The sequence below is a fragment of the Oxyura jamaicensis genome, chromosome 2, assembly GCF_011077185.1.
Source record: "Oxyura jamaicensis isolate SHBP4307 breed ruddy duck chromosome 2, BPBGC_Ojam_1.0, whole genome shotgun sequence".
Classification (NCBI taxonomy): Eukaryota; Metazoa; Chordata; class Aves; order Anseriformes; family Anatidae; genus Oxyura; species Oxyura jamaicensis.
The window spans coordinates 71662608-71680434 of record NC_048894.1 but is presented as its reverse complement, the minus strand read 5'-3'; the positions used below and the strand labels follow the sequence as shown (position 1 = coordinate 71680434).

At 36.5% G+C, this 17827-nt stretch overlaps 1 long non-coding RNA gene across 1 annotated transcript in view; it reads right to left on the bottom strand.

Moving 5' to 3' along the window:
- Positions 1-17415, bottom strand: part of LOC118163166 — a 90773-nt gene extending 73358 nt beyond the window's left edge. The window contains exons 1-2 of the long non-coding RNA XR_004748884.1: positions 17318-17415; positions 14362-14521 (exon numbers count right to left, since the gene is read on the bottom strand). This is a non-coding gene — a long non-coding RNA (uncharacterized LOC118163166). The remainder of the gene's footprint in view (positions 1-14361; positions 14522-17317) is intronic.
- Between the last annotated feature and the right edge of the window lie 412 nt (positions 17416-17827).

The window sequence follows — 17827 nt, the reverse complement described above, 5'->3', positions numbered from 1 at the left end:
GTGGAGGAGAGGAGAGGAGAGGAGAGGAGAGGAGAGGAGAGGAGAGGAGAGGAGAGGAGAGGAGAGGAAGCAGTTTTATTAGATACCTAGAAGTATCAACAGAAGAGCTTTGATAAAACCATGCAGAATTAGCAAAATACCCTCTTTCAAAACTCAGATTAAAAATAGTTTCCAGGTTTATATCTAGGCATTTATATTTTATATAAAAACACCTCAAAAAATTTGTGGCTATTACAATGGAATTTTAAGGACCACATTCTCAACACGTATATATAAACTATATGCAGCTCAACTGGCTTCAGATGGGCCATGCCATTATCTACATTGCAACAATTTGAACTCTAGCTAGGTTAAGCTATGAGAACAGCAGCAAATCTACACTCCCTCACTTATCCCCTGCTCCTGAATGCAGACTACCTCCCACTCACAATGGAAAAGTAAAATTTATATTGCTTATTTTGAATCAACTCCCACCCCTACTAGAAAACACTCTGAGACACCTAGACTTCAACTAATGAACACTGCTCAGTTCTCTGCCAAAGCAGACCGCCGTATTGGATACTACACCCACTGGCTGTCACACTGGTGGATACAAGAATTGACCAGAACCATCTGATAAAATGGCTAAGTGTGTTTGTGTTTTTCTTTGCACTGCATCTTAAATTGCTAGTCTTCCTTGTTCTCCGTTTTAATTACGTCTTCCACTTTCCACTTGGAACCTCCCAGGCAACAACTAAATGCCATCCTGTGAATTGTAGGCAGAAGATTGTCTAACCTACACAAGAGGCACAACCGCATGCATGATGTGCCCATACAATATAAAAGGTACATAACTGAATAACAAGTATGAGTGAACAGACGCCAAGGACCATCTGAAGCTAGACATAACCCTTCAGCATTTGCAGAAATCGGAAAATGCGCTGGCTTGACCTGGACATCTCTAGGAAGTTCTTGGGAACTACTCAGAAAATAGACATATCTGCTTCTTTTTCTGCTAGGTACAACTGTCTCCTCTCTCCTACCCTTTACTATATTTAGCCAGCTCTGCTACAGCCTGGGTTTAGTTCTCAGTAGTGGTCTAAACCCAAACACAGTTTGAAATAATTCTAGCTGAGAAATTGAGGTTTCTAGGGACCATGTGTAGTCTGTCCATTAAAAAAATACGTGGACAAAGGCTGATCTGATGATTGATGCCTTTATGACAATTTGTATAATGTTCCATTCCTACTGAGCAGTTCCCTTATTTAAGAGAATTTCCATTTGACAGAAAGCTTTCAAATCTGGTGAGGAGCTGATTACAACACCTTATCTTTCCTAATATTGGAAAAGACTTCTAAATAAAAGATCTTAAGTAAAAAGGCTTTTTATTACACAGATTTAACAGTGAAGCAGATACAAACCTGTAACTCTAACAGTGTAGGAGTTAATGAAATTCAGTCACAGGAAAGGATGAAAGAGCACATAAAAGAGCCCATTCTTCTATCTATTCCCTTATAGCAAGCATAAGGGAATGAGCATCTTACTCTCCTAAGTGAGAAAAGGTTGTTGGAGGGCAAGCAGTTTCCTGGAATTTCACTAAAGACAAGGAATTGGAAAATTAGCTGCTAAGGAACTTTATAGAGTAGTAGTGAGTGTAAAAAGATCTGTGAAGACAAAGATAAGCTTCAACAAAATATTTCATTTCCAACTTTCTCACTAAAAGTTTTATGCTACCAGTAAGATGGATGAAGAAAATATGCTTTCATAAAAAAAAAAAAAAAAAAAAAAAAAAAAAAAAACTTAATTCCTTAATGCTTTTCACAAGAAATCTTGAAGAATTATTCTCAAGGCGGATTTGTACCCATACAAGTGGAACTTCTCTTGCTTCTTCAGTGAACCAACAGCTGTAACGTATAAAGTACCAATCTGTAATTATATTCCTAATATTTTTAATCATTTTAGTAGGCCAGTAAGGGTCACAAACAAGCATTTTAGTGGTAGATTACAAGTAGAATTCCTTGCCTTTTTATGAATTCCTTTTCATTGTGTTTCAGTGCTCTGCTAAATCTCCTGGTATCTGCTTTTATGTTAGCTGAATGATTCATTTAATCACTGCAGCTAAATTTTCTTTCAAGACATCCTTCTCTGACATTGCTCCAAGATAAAATGTGTCAGAGGCTGACACATGCTATAGCAAATCTCTCAAAAATTATTCAAACATCAGCTGCCCAGAACTTCTCAAGCACTTAAAACTTACTCACCAGTTCCTCCACATGTGTCTATGGCAATTCACTCCTCTGTCCCTTTTCCTATAAGCAATACATCCCACTTTCCATCATATTACACAAATATTTCTCAGTGGCCAGAGATATATTGCAACTTTCTGTTTAGAACAGTGACTAGAACATTAACACACCTGAGTTAATTCTATCACCTGCTCCATGAAACAAGATACACAGAGCATATTGTTGAGAACACTTACATACCTATTTACTTTTGCGTACTGTAAGTCATCCCATTGACTTGTCTGGTGTTCACACGTGTCAAATCACGCATATGTTTAAATTCTTACAAAGTCAGAGCTTAAAGATGAGTTTAGGCAGACTCGGAATACCATGATCTCCAGCTGTAACAAGGGTGGCAGAACAGATGCGTATCTATTCCTCAGTTGTCTCAGTTCTTGACTCAGTGTCATAAAACATGCATGTCTGTAAACTGAAAGTCTAAGCCAAAAGAAAAAAAAAAAAAAAAAAAAAAAAAAAAAAAAAAAAACAGAGAATTCTGCTAGCTTCATTGGATGCAATATTTAGGCTTTCCATAGGAGTTATTCTGCGCATAAAAATATAATTTTTATTACTTTCTGGAACAACCATTCATATATTTATGTATTTTAATATATAAATCTCAATATTAAAATATAGCTGTGTGCAGAAAGGTAACTTAGAGAAACAATTGCTTGAAAACAATTTAAAAATGTCTCCAACAATATTTCTAGGCTTTTAAGAAATCTGCATATCCCTGTGTCATTTCAAAACTGTTATGAACCAATTGCTATTCTCTTTCACTTAGGTCATTTTAATTCCAAACACTTTTAACATCTCTTCCATTGTGGGAATTCGGCATCTTGGGGGAAAAAATAGTGCCTGAAGCTTTTTGCTTTAATCTTTGATTTTCAGTGTTTTGCTACACACACACACACAAACACACACTGTTATTTGTCTTGTGTATTTGTGTATTACAACATATGAAAATTCTCGATTAACTGCCACATAAATCCAGCATTTGACACTTAAGTGCCATTATAAATCCAGTTGTCATTTCAGAGTTATTCATATACTTTGTGATCCAAAATGCAGAAGAAATTGATTCTGTAGGAGATATGCTATTTTCACAGTTCAGAGAGACCATGACTACAAGAAGAAGGAAAAGAGAGTAGAATAAAAAATGAAATATGTATCTATAAATGAGGGCTAGCAGAAAGAAAAGAGCATGAACCAAATTCTTCAGCTGAATGTACAGCATTACATGCTCCTTGTAACATAGTTATGCTTGTGTCCTTTTTGAGGGGCCCCAATGGAAGAATACACACATTTTACTCTTTGTTTTGTAGGTAATTGTGTGTGCTAGCTAACAAATAATAGATGTAGAAGATCCTTAAAAAGTAGATTCAATAGAGGAAAATAGATTATAATTAGGAAGAGATCTAAACCGTTCAGCTTTCTCCATCCTATTTTTGCAGATGTCTCATAATTAAAAAAAATAACATGAGCTTCAAAAGCTTTGATGGGAATTCCTTATCTATCAGGGCTTTGGTCTCATATTAGGCAAATCTCTGGGCCAGCTGCCCAGCTGCTACAAATCTATGGAATTACCCTGATTTAAACCAGCTTCTGAGATGGTCAACTCTTTTAAATGTACAGCTCAGTTCCTTTTACCCAGAGCATTTTTTTCTTTCCTTTTTCTCCTTTTTATAAAACCTTTTTGAAAAACAAGTTGTGTATAAATATTAGGGTGAAATATGATTTATAAGTTCAAAGTACTGTTACAACCCACCTTCACCCCCCTGAACAGCCAGATGCAAAATCTCAACTCTGCTGAGCAATTCATAAGTTTATGTTCAGGATAATGGCATTAGGTTCCTTGTATATATGGAGATATTTATGTTTCCACAAGTCAGAGATAGAAAATATTATTTGGTCATCTAGCACTGTCATCCAAAATGATTTCTTCTGTATATTTTCTAGTTCTCCATCAGTCTATCTTTCAATATCTGAAGCAGCACGTTTCGACATCTTTGTAATTTGTGTCTCTTGCTTTAGCGTCCCACCTTAGTTTTGTGAACGACATGTTATATTTCTACTTAAATCATCAGGATGCCTTAAGGAGTTCATTTTGAAGCTGAAGCTTGACACTTTAACATTATCTAGGAAATTACAGTGGAACAATCCAAGATAATTTACTAAGCTGTTCTATTCTAGTTAAGGCATTAGCTCTCATTCTAGCAAAACTATTGTTTTTTAATATCTGCCAAGACACTAATGAAGAGGAAGAGCTTGCCCCAGTCTGGCACTTCCTGTCTGGAAGTGTATGCACAGATAACAGAAACCAATGTGTAACCAAAACCTTTAGGTTTAGACTAAAGACCAAAAAAAAAAAAAAAAAAAAAAAAACACAGAAGATAACAAATGCAATAAAGATGGGGGCTGTGGTACTAGTTACAAAGTCTGTATAATGACATTATAAGGTCCTGCTGCCACAACAACAGTGTCTGAAAGTGGTCTTAGAGTTAAAGGAGGAGCTGCCAAAGCTAAGTAGGAAAAGTGCTTAGTCACTTCTCAGGATCAGAAGGATTTGACATATCTGAGATTCAACAACTGAGACCACAGCACGACATGGAGACAGGTTCAACATCTGGAAAGTCTCGTCCATGGTAAATACACATACATTACAGGATGTGGGAACTCTTCAAGCTCTAGCTCAGTGTGCTTCCCAACTTCACATCATTAAAAAAGCCAGGTTGCCCCTCTTTGTTGCAGTAACATAGACCTGCTGGTTGGGTTGAAACAAAAGTCTGAACTTTTTCAACATTCCCAACCTATGTTGGACCCCAGGGCACATTACAGATTGCCCAGATATTGAAAACAGCCACAGAATTCAGTTCACTTTTTCAAAAGCTTGCCAATGCAACATTTTAGAGCTATTTTAAGGCTCTAGTTTCCCTAAACCAGCTTATCTTAAGAACTGAAACCATGGACAGTAATTTCATAGCAACTGAAAGACAAACTTACTTTCCCCACATACACAAGCATGAAGAGAAATACCAGCCTTAGGGTGTACTGAGACAAAGCTTGGTGGTTGGTCAGAAGCAGTAGCAAGAGTCAGGCTTCAGATCAGACAGGATTCCGCAAATCTAGAATTTCTAGGAGATGATCTCTTACTAGAACTTTTTTTACATGTCTCTGTACAGTTGATAAACTGAAAATACAAGCTCAGAAACATATTCACAAATATATATCTCCTTGAGACATAGACTTGGAGTACCGCCAATGGCAGCATTAAGTTTAATGTCCCACCAGGAAAACAAACAAGTCTCTAGCACAATTACGGCAAAGAAGATGCTGAACAGACATTAATGCTCCCTTAACTTCTCACAGAATCACATGCTGCAGTGGTACTATATAGATTCTGCCTAATGTCCTAATTCCCCTGTAATCAAAGTCAAAGGTTCACACTGCTATTAGTAAAAAATTAATTAATTAATTAATTAATTAAATAAGAAAAAAACATTAAGCAACATTTGAGCCCCATCAACTTGAAAAGATATGCCCAAAATTTGTTTGAGCAAAATCTGTGGGAATTTAAACTGAAGAGCATTTTTAATTGGGGTCAAAAAGCCATTTCTTTCATATCATGTTCAGAAATGCAATTTCATGTAGCAAAGACCACAGAGATCTTTTTCAGAGCAGTAGAGAAACAAAGCTATTTGACCACTTTTTCATTACTGAATTCAAATGTACAGGTCCCTTATGTCATTTGATTAAGACCAGGTGAGAGATATCTGAAAATCTCTGGTTTGATGATAAACCACTAGGAAAAACTGAAAATAGGAGCAGCCTATTCAGAATGCTTCTCAGAACAGTAACCATCTATGAAGATTTCTAAAGCTGATTTCCCACGGGGGGAAAAAAATATATATTAAAAAGTTAAAAAATCTTTCAGTGATTTTACATCAACTGCAGTATGCTATAAGTTATGTCACTGAACATGAGAAGACTCAAAAACTGTTTAAAACAGTTATGGATACTTTTAGGTAGACCTATCTGCGAAGATGTGCTGCCTCTGGTAACCCCTTCTAACAAGATCTGCAGGTAACAAACTGAAACAGAAGAGTTCACTGAGCTCTCCTGAGGCCAACATCAGCATTTAGTGCATTGCAGCCAACTGACCTGAACAGCAATGAGCATGGAATTGCCATTTGTAGAACAGAGGACTGAACTAATACGGAAAAAAAAAAAAAAAAAGGACAAAGGATATGTGAATTTGTACTACCATATAAAAAGACACATCTTTTATTTAATCCTTAACCTGTTTGTAGAACTAAATCGAGCTGAAGATTATAGAGTTTCTATCATGATCTTACATTTTTTCACTCAATTTTGTCTTTTTTGTGTTTCTGGTGTTGGAAAGGAAAAGCAAATGCTGAGATTCTCATGAAATATCCAACTGTGAATTTACAGCACAGTTTTACAGACTAAAAGGATCAAATTAAGATCAGATGTGTAAAGGAGCAACTGTAGGGAAGTGACTGGTGATGCAGCCTCATACAACTGGTTTGAATTTTGTTGCACTCTGCTAATTCAGACACACTAAGCACACAAAAGCATTTCTCCCTGCAGCTCTTGAAAAAGACTAAAATTACCTAAGAGGGACTTCATTACAAAAAAAAAAAAAAAAAAAAAAAAAATCGGTATTATTACAGAGCTAGCAGGAAGCAGAACCCGAGAAAGTATACTAAAATTCTTTTAGGACAAAAACAGAGGAAGAGAGCTGAGCCACCATTAAATTGTGTTTTTAAATCATTCATATATTCAAACAAGCATGCATATATATTAGTAGTAGTATATGTTTCAGTAGCACGCATAAACTCTATTTATGGACAACCTCTGATAGACATTCTACAGGCAGAATAAAACGTCTTAAAAAAAAAAAAAAAAAAAAACCTCCTATGTTTCCTTGAAAGGAAAACAAAGAAAAACAAAAAGGAAATAATCTGTGTGATCTGTGATTTAGTTCAATAACCTACAAATCTATTCCATGCCTGTTTTCCTGCTTTCAAGTCTTTGCAAACGGTGGTATGAATTTTCCATATTGCATCTTATTAGACCTGCTGTTAATAGCAATTTCCTGCAGTTATGTTTTATGTGCCAATCTTTCTTAATGTTGCTCCTATTAAAATAGATTTGAACAAAGATCAGTAAAAGTCTTTAAAAGTGCTGATGAATTAGAATACCTGCTGATCAGCTGAAAGTGTGTTTATTTGTTATGTCCTTATTGATCCTGACTCTCTACAGTAGAACCTGATCAGTTTTAACCACTATAAATTAAATGTAGATATTTAGGTTGGAAGAAATTAATTTTCCGTGGATGCCAAACCAGAACCAATGTTGCATTTTGCCAGGATATACTGTTCAGTGCTGTGGAATATAAGGTGACATGACACAGTGGCATTTGTTTCAAATTAGCAAAAAACAAATCCCATTCTATTCTATATTTAACAAAACAAGCTACCCACATCATAGTAGAGATCATTCCAGTATAAGTGCTTTGTATGCTTTCATCCAAATTCACGCTGATTAACTTAAAGAGACAACCAGAAATGCTACAGATACATATACTTACAGATGAATGATACAGTTGTGCAAGTATTGCAAACCACTGGTGAAATTTGATAGACAAATTTATTTAGTTGATAGGGTTGTAATTATTGTCTACCAAGGCCTGTGGTACTGAGAATAGGAATTACTCTTTAAAAAATTCTTAATCCAAGCTTCAAAGTTATCATGGAGTCAGGTAAAAGATAAACATGACTCAGTTTAAGAGAATAGTTAGGAAGTAATATATCATTCATTACTGGAAGCAGGTGTGGTATCTCACGAAAGCTCACTTTTTTTTTGCATCCTAGGCGTCAGCATGCTGACATGTCTAGTTCATAGCGATGAAAGTGCTTCTTCATTGCAGTTCACCAACTTTCAGGCTGTTATGGAACCCTGCCAAAGTTTAGTGCATGCTGACAGATTCAATCTATCTCAGAACTAACCTCATTTTAGCCTTACTGCTGTCTGCACCACTAGATTGATGAAATGAAAAAGAGGAAGTCTTCTACAGACTTGCAAACTGTGGAAGATGTCATTTATCACCTCTACTGTTGACCTTTACCCCCTGTTCTTGCTGGTGTAAAAACTTTTCAAGCGCACTGCACAATTATTTTAAAACATTACTGCTATGGTCAAAAGTTTCTGCCATTTATCGAAACAGGCAAAAATAATAATAATATTTTTTTAAAAAGAGAATTATTTTCTCAGCTTTTATAGGAACATACAAATACTGCAAATTTACTAGGGAAAACTCAGGAGAGAAATGTAGCTTCAGAGTCTTTCCCCACTCTGAACAAAAGGTAAGAAACTGTTGATGGTACATCCCTGGAGCAAACCGCGTCCTTTATCCACCTGCATGCAACATGATGTCTAGGATGATGCTCAGAAGACAAAAGCTTCTTCTACAACCACTCTTCAGATATTCATGCCCATCTGTCTTGCACTACAGAGAATATTCTCCCTTTTGGTTGTGCCATCTATAGGTAAAAAAGGGCACACATCACATATACCTTATTTGTGTAGCAAAAATCAAATCTTCCTTTGAGATTTTCAGAGCTCTGAGGAAAAAAAGAGGGAAGTGCATCTGAAAAAAAAATAAATAAATAAAAATTCAACCAACCAATCCACTCGTTTTTCACAACATACCTAGACAAGTCTTAAATTCTGGCAGAGAAACAACTTCTGTTTATAAAAGAAAGAATTCCATCCGCTGAATAATAAATGAAACACCAAGTTCAAGACTCTTATTTATCGGCAGATATCCGTTCAGCCCAATTTTGCTGGAATTCACCTCAGCATCAGATATCCTTAGATAGCAGAAGCACGGCAAATAGGCTTGTAAGTACTACAAGAAATTAAAAAACAAAACAAAACAAAACAAAACAAAAAAAAACAATGCCCATGTTATTCAAACATGAGGGATGAAGTTTTTAAGAGCCAGAGCAGATTGATAGTTGATATGGTCATCGAGTGAACTGGTCTTGTGACGATGCAATATGATAGCTTCAAATCTACTTGATTTTATATTTAAGATTTTCTTTAAAATAGCTGAACTTCCAAAAGGAAGAAAGCTTAAATGACAAATGCTGAACTTAGTTAACTATATTGTATATGTCTCTATCTATTGTATATGTCTGTGCTCTTTAAGGAAATCAAATGGGAGAGAAAATAAAAACAATACCACAAAACAACCTCCCTCACCTTTAATAAATTAATCCAGATTTTACTACTTTTTTGGAGTATTTATTGAAAATTTTATAAAAAGAGAGAGTTAAAGTTTCTTTATTAAAAACACCATCGAAGTAATGGAAAACAGATGTAAATCTTTGCAGTGTTACAGCTGAAGGAAATGTTCATCACATCTTGCTTGAACACAGTCTGGAGACAGAAATCTTATTTTGCTAAAATAGCATCTATTTTTCACCATCTGTATACAAAACAGATTTAAGATTATTAGTCAGAGTGCTATTTGGTACTCTGTCATAAGATGTAACCCATCTTAATTACTGTTTCTCCAAACAAGTGCTGCTCTCAAGTTTTCATTCAGATTTTTCTCATGCTCTTATTAGAAATGTGTCAGAAGAATGGAGGTCTTACATTAAAGACAAGTCAGCAAATGACAATCCTTAATGACGAAAATAATACCACAGCATCAAACTCAAGCAGTGCACTTCAGAACACAAGATTGAGTGAGGGTTAAATAATACCATCTTTAGATTCACTAAAATCAAAGAGACTGATTAAGACACATTTGATAATAGTAATGATATAGGAACATAATCTTTAAATATTTCCTTTTTTATTTTTTTTACTCCAGCACAAATAAATTACAATAGAAAGCATAAATCAGTTAAATTTGCTTAAATACAACAATCACATGTACTGGGTCTGGCTGGGATGTTAACTTTCCCTGCAGCAGCCCATACAGTGCTGCGCTCTGCACTTGTAGCTAGAACAGCAGTGGTATCACACCAGTGTTGTGTCTGCTGCTGAGAAGTGCTGGCACAGCATCAGGACTCTCTCTGACCCTCCTAGGGGGTGGGCAAAAAAGTGAGAAAGAAACATCACCAGGGCAGCTGACCTAAACCAACCAAAGGGATATTCCATACCATATGATGTCACACTCAGCAATAAAAGGTGGAAAAAGGAAGAAGAGGGGAGGGGTGGGCTCTCGTTGCGAAAACGTCTGTCCTCCTTCCGAACACCTATGTGTCAACAGTGGAGAAAGGGAGAAGAAAAGGAGTGAGTATAGGCCATTCTCCTTTTTGACTGAGATCTACCAGAGAAAGCATCAAGATAACAAGCAGAGATCACTTGACTGCCTGTATGGCAAGCACCCTAGTGACCCAATTATATAAAGTCATAGATAAGCTGGAACAAAAAAAAAAAAGAGTAATGAAGCCTGCCTTCACTGTCATCTATTAACATATTTTAACCGGCACTTAAACTCTTTCATCACTACCAGGTTTTATAAACCAATTACATCATTTGCGAGATTAGAACTAGATGCTCAGGTGCCAAGGACTGACAATAGTTTGTACAGTGTATTCTATTTTTAATTTCACAGACTAATTCATGACAGAGTAAAGTGTTAGAACTCAGGCCCAAGAAATACTGGGACATGTTTGAAAGTTCTGTTTTGACTCTCCCTGCCTGTGCATTTAGCTTAAAAGGTGGATTCTGTGTCTTTTGGTCAAAGTTATGCATTTTAGAACTCCATATGACCAGAAACTTTTGGCAGAAATGTACACACCATGAACTAAAACATTATACATTTTCTACACTCTGAAGTGGGATAAATCACTTAGAGTCAAGGTCTGTGAATTTATCTGTTACAAAGAGCTCCTTTGCTCTGCCAAAGCACAGCTCATAAAATATTTGTAGAGCCTTGCAGACAGGGACAGACATGAGGATCTTCAGATCAGCAGATGTTTAAATGAATATGGTTAGGAGAAGGAGAACAAGACTGTCAACTACAGAAACTCAAATAAATAAATAAATAAGCCAAGATAGAATAAACAGATAAAATAAACTGAGATAAAATAAACTAAGATAAGATAAACTAAGATAAGATAAACTAAATATAAAATAAAATAAATAAAATAATAAAAAAAAACAGCAGTCCAAAAACTAATAGAATAAAATAATAGAATAGTTTTGACTTTGGTGAGAGTTAGGCCCTTAGCTAGAGGCTACATACTTAAATACCTGTAAGGATGTAGGCCTGAATAATCACTGAAAGAGGAAGTGAGGCAGACCAGAATTAGAAGGGGTTTTCCCCAAACAGAGTTGAGTTCCAGAAAATCTAATATTTTTATGAAACTGACCTCAGCCCAAGCTAAAATTCCCTGAAATTTTCAAAAAAGAAATGGTAGGACCTGGAGTTTCTATGAAGCAGGACACAAGCACTCAGACAGAGATAAAGTCTTAGGAAACTTACGTAACTACTAATATTGTCCTCTCCTCACCCGAGGTTTCAGCCAAAAAATCACACCCCAAAAGATCATTTTCTGTGCCTCCAGCAAAATTTCCTGATTTCTCTGAATTTTCAGATTTGAAAGAAGCCTTTGCAGACTCAGGTTCATAGTTCCAGGTTCTGGATACTCACTTTACCCAGTATTTCTACCAAAAAAGGGAATTACTGTAGAATGATTTATCAATTCAGAAGGAAATTTACATGTTTTCACACTTTATATCTGCTTTTTACACTTCATATGTTTATATCTGCCTGGCAAAATCCTGGCTTCTTTTCCCCCTTCTCTCCCCACCCCTCTTCAATGCATTACAGTTCTGTGACTACAGAAATCCAGCTCTGAACTTCCTAAGAGTAGCCTCTAGTAAAACACAACATTTCTTTTTCCCTACCCTTTCTGGGAGTAACCAGATATTGCTATAAGGAGAAGTACACAGCAGGTAAATACAGCTATTGCCACAGTCTCAATGCCAGTGTCACACAGTTATTCTTTGGTATATGTCTTATTTGTTGCATATGTAAGATACAGGATGCTTTTGCCTCGCCAAAACCTTATTTACTGTTTTTATCGCAGTACCTTTTGCATTCACTTGAGGAAATGTGGATTGAGCATGAGTTGCAACTGAACAAAAGTGGCAGCATCCACGAATCTTCTGTTCCCTCTGCACCCATTCATCTTGTTTGAGCTGTTCAGTTTCCATTCTTATGCACCCTGCTAGCTCCATTTTCTTAATAGTCCTAGAGTCAAATACGTATTTTCATGGTGCTGTTCTATCCACTCTTCACAACTGAGTGGGACATTGCCACCTTCCTAAGGAGCATGCCATTCCTGTATTTAGCACACCTTTTACAGACCATTTATAGGTTTTACAAGGCTTCTCGAGAAAGAGGCCTTAAACTGCCGATTTTGTATTTAGGAAGGAAACCTTTATGAAAGATAATGTATCTCACACTCTGCTCTTGCAATCCTGCTGCAGCACTGCAATTTTTATTCTGTTTACACCTTCATTGACAAATTCTCTCATAGTGTTACCTCATTCTGAACAGCCCCAAGACAGTCATTTATATTAGAGACTGTACAGAGCAGGGAAGGACATATTTCTGTTCTCACAGGCTCCTCTGAGCTGCTTTCCTTCATCTTCCACTCTTCACCTCTGCTTTGATTTACTTTATTATCACTTATATTTCTCTGCCTTTCATATTCTTCATCAGTCACACTGCTTTCAATATGCTAAACTCTCCAGCGTACCCTGCAAGTTGAGAACAGACTCTGGAGGCTTCACCATTCATGTAAATTCTACATAAAGCTTTCCTTCTCTTTTTATGGGATACCATCCTATGGAAAGTGGAGAGGTTAAAGCTATCCCAGCTCCAAAAACTGATTATTTTTGTAATCTCCAACTCCACTTATAAACTGATAATGCCAACAAGAACCAGATTAGGGGACCTTCTAGAAAGTTACCCAGGGTAAAACAGAGTATGATTCATATAAATCATATATGAATGACTGTTTCTGATATGACTGTTTTTTGCAGATAGCAGAAGACAGTTTTTCTTCAAGTCTTCGTAAGTCCATCTTAGGCAGTAGGGTCAGGCTAGAGAGGAGAGCAGGAGAAACTAGGCAGGCAGTTCCCAGATATGAAGGGTTCCTGGTGTGCTCCCTGAGATATGCCCAGTCTTTTGGAACCCAGATCACTAGCAGAACAACAGCATCAGGAACACCTACATGAAAAAGTTAATGCTGGGGCCAGACAAAACAGCACAGAGGGAACAGTTCTCAGTTCTCTTCTGCACTTTTTAGACTGTACGTATGGCTGCAAGCAGTGCTAATGACTGTGCGAAGCAAAAGAGAGAGAAGGAAGCCTGAGGAGAGAGCATGCCTGCACATCTCTCCCAGTTAACACAGGACTGCTGTTAGCATCAGTGTCCACAGGGACCTGAAGGAGAGTGAAGGCATGTTCCCAACATGCTTTGTCTCTGACTTACCTCAAGGAAGACCTGTGGATGGTTTGTGGGGTAAAGGAACATGCCTAATCCCATTTTGAGACAGCAAGAGGTGCATAATACTGCAACTGTCTCTGAAAAACCTGAAACATTTCTACGGAGTGGAGAAGAAAGGCTGGAATGGGTCTGAGGCAAGAATTAGATGATGGCTCAACTTAAATCTCCAGCAACTTTCTGGCCAAGCACCCAACGCTCTGTAAGCACTGGGCATCAAACTCTAATTGCCTGTACAATGGACAACTATATCCATGCATGTGGTTCCAAACACAACATAAACATAAGCATTTCCATAGAAGCTCAGAGAGTGCACTTAGTCCAGGGATTTGCTAGTGGTCAGATCATCAGGGGACAGAGAAGGGATCATGCAGAAGTTTTTATGCAATATAGGGATATGCAGAAAAGAGTCTCATATCAGGTATCTTCCTCCTATGCTGGGAAGCTCCTAGTATTTACTAGTTAGTTATGGACAGAGTAATGAGTTTAAATATACTTCCAAAAAATGATCACCACAGATCAGGATATTCTACTCACACATCTATGTATCCTATATCACTCAGAATCAGGCATTGCATTTTTTTATAGCCTTTCAGCATGGCTCCCTAATTCTTCTGCACACAGTTGTGTGTTTTCTTGGAGTTTAATATCATCTGTAAATTTAATACAACTCCTCCTTGTCCTGTCCACTGGGAAGCTGTTAAAACAAAAACGTAAGATTTATTACTGGCTCTTGCATTTTTGGTTCTTGAGAGCCATAGTTCTACAATATCATAGTGGTTTTGACCAGTAATGAACAAGCACCTAAAACCAGTTTTTTCCTAGGTATATGACTTTCAGTGATGGTATTCTCTGTAAGGATAACATTCAAGATTTTTTAGGTTATTTGCAGAGCTTTAAATAATAAAATTGCATGACACATTCTGAACTAATATTAAATACGGTATGAGGCAGAAATTCTACCCAAAGAAAAGAAAACAGATAAGAAAAATCTGGCTAATATGTTAAGAATTATGTTGAAAATTACTATGACACAGGATAGTAATAAGAAGAATAGAAAAGCAGGGTGTTCTCAATGCAGCTTTCTCTCTTTGCTTCCCTTGGGAAGGTTACAAAGATTCTCTTTCCTTAGCTTTTCTATTGCTAGCTCTTGTACAGTTTCTACTTTGTGAAAATAGCACCTCCTAGCCTACACGTATAAGCCTCTAAATCCAGCATTGATATACCAATGGCTTTTACGCACAACTGTCTTTCTGAGATCTCCAGTTTTGCAGACAATCTGGATTTACAGTTCACTTTTTCAGTCATACATAACAGCAGAGTGCTTTGTCATAAAATTATCTCTCTCGAGATCCCAGACTTGAAAAAAAATGCATTTATTAGGGGAAAAAATAAAAATAAAAAATAGTTCGTTGCTCAGCTGAGCTTCCACATAAATAAATGGTCATCAGAAATTAAAGCCACTTTTGATACAATGCTGTGTTACTTTATCCAAGAACTGTGTTATAAAGTAATGCAAGATAACCTCTGGTAGGTATTGATAACAGAGATATTACAACACTAAATGTATTTCATGTTTTATGTGTATATAGATATATATTTCCTTAGCTTTTACAATATTCAAAAATTATGGGTATTGCATAAGGAACACTGGATAGCATAAACAGGTATTCTCTAGGTAAATCCTCACTGGAGTTTTATTTGAAAATTGATATTATCCACCAGGAGGGGATGTACAAATCTTCTATCTAAAAGAGGAGACAGATTCTTCCCAAATCAGCTCAATAGTCTTCCATCAACTTCACTGGGGGCAGGCGAAAAACATATTTTGTACAGATTATCTTCTGACTGGTCTCAGCTTTTATTAAATTAATGGTAAAAACTCAGCTGGGACAAAATGCAAAGCCTCAGGTTGATGGTCTGTTCATCAGAAACTTACGAAAGCAGAATTCTCCCTATATGAAAGCATTTGGTTATTAGTTTGTAAATCTGTCTCTCAGCAGGTGCTATTCTATCTTCTTCACCATTGCCTGATGTGTCTTTTGCCCTTTGCATTAAATTAGCAAGGACACATCACACAGCCCTTTTTTTTTTCATATTTTAAAAGTCTCATTAACAGTATTTTCTTCCAGTGTCTTATTTAGTAAAATTACCAGGATCTCCCCCCCTCCTTAAACTGATACTTCGTACTTGGTCATATTTGTATTATTGGCATAGGTCAACCTGTTGCCTTGGTGGCAGGTTTTTTGCCTTACCTCCATTCTCCAGAGAAAGAAGATAAATGCATGAGGTAAATAGCCTCCTAATTCCACCTTTCATCTAAACTTATCTCTTTAAAATAGAAGTAATTAAAAATTAAGTTCAAAGGATTCTGAAGATATCTACTTTTCCCAAGCTGTCTGAATGTAGAACATGCTGTTAGAATGTAAAAAACAGTATTATTTCAAGTTAATTCTGTCAATTAATATCTGTTTCTTTATATGAGGTTTCACAGCCTTAAAGAGAAAGAGCCTCTAATAAGCAGTTTTTACTGCAAGCCCCTTCTCATGTTCTTCCTCTTACCCCAAAATACCGCAAATCTACAAAGCCAGAAATCGCAGGCAGAGATATTTTTAGGACAGTCACATGACTGAAATTTGGAGAAAAAATAGCACAGTTATTGAACATCCTTACTGTGAATGCATCAGGGGAGAGAACCTTAAATCAGTTCTCTTTCTGTAGCACAGTTGGGAAAATGCAGGAACCAAATTTAATGCATGAAATGACCAAGCTTGAGAGACACTTGCTGTAAAACTCCTGAAATTCCATTGTATTTTCCTTAAAAACAAACAAACAAACAAACAAACAACAAAAAAAAAAACTGTCACTTATATGTAATAAAATGCAGTAGGGAGGAAATGCACCTTCTTTTAGATACAACTATCAAATTGTCGATTAGTACTCAATTATTTTAACACAATCTTTTGGATCACAGAGGATAAAAACCAAGAACCAGTAGACTGTCAAGACTGTCAGTTTCTCAGGAAACAGATAAAAATTACAGTAGACTGATCGCTGTAATATAAGTGATAAGAGTAGACAAACCCACACGCTCCTTTGCTTTGTAGACAGAGTGAGGTCAACATGTATCAGACTCTATAAATCAAAACTAAAGGGTTTGCCCCATGCCATTTTATGCTATACGTTTTCTTAATCACATAAAACATTAAAAGCGTAACTGTTAGTTTTATAAAACCAAACACTGCTTTCTTAAATAAGGATGTGGAAAGTTTTTTTCCAAATTGCAAACTCCTCAACCCTGCAAAAATCAGCGATGCATAAGAGTCAAATAAGATCACTGTGGGAAGCTAACTTGAATTTTTGTCCTAGATAGACTACAGATTTATAGTGCAATGGTTATGAGCCAATTGGTTACATGAGGAAAAGGGAGGAACCAACAAGGACAAATGTAGGAAAGAATCAATTGTTCTGTCCATTCTCGTTCTGCACTTACCGAGCTTTCAGAGATGAAAATTCTTATTGCTTCCTAAAGAATGCAAATCTCTACAGATCCTCTTTTTTCTTTTCTCTACTTCCTTAGTTGTTCTAAGCACAGAAAAGATGGAAGTAATTCAAACTGGCAGCTGCAGGCAAATTTGGTGGTAAAAATAGGAACTAAGAGCTTGGAGCTGTTTCACAAGATCATTTCTCTAGCAGTGAGGTTTCTGTTTAGACAGAGCAAACTAGAGCTTTTAATTCTCTAGATGAGTTCTGGAAATAATAACTGTAATAAGTGAGGCTGTTCATAAAGGCTATACGATGTCCAGAATTATTACAAAATCTCTTTCTCTTGCAACATGCAACATTTGGAAAACACAAATTAGTCCATTGGCTCCCAGTCCAAAGGTTGGCCTTTTGGTTTTCTCCTGCCCAGGAGGAGAAATTACAACAGATGAGAACTCAGTAGTGGAGCGAGTTGAAATGTTCCAAAAATTCAACACATTTATGAAAAGGGGTTACATTT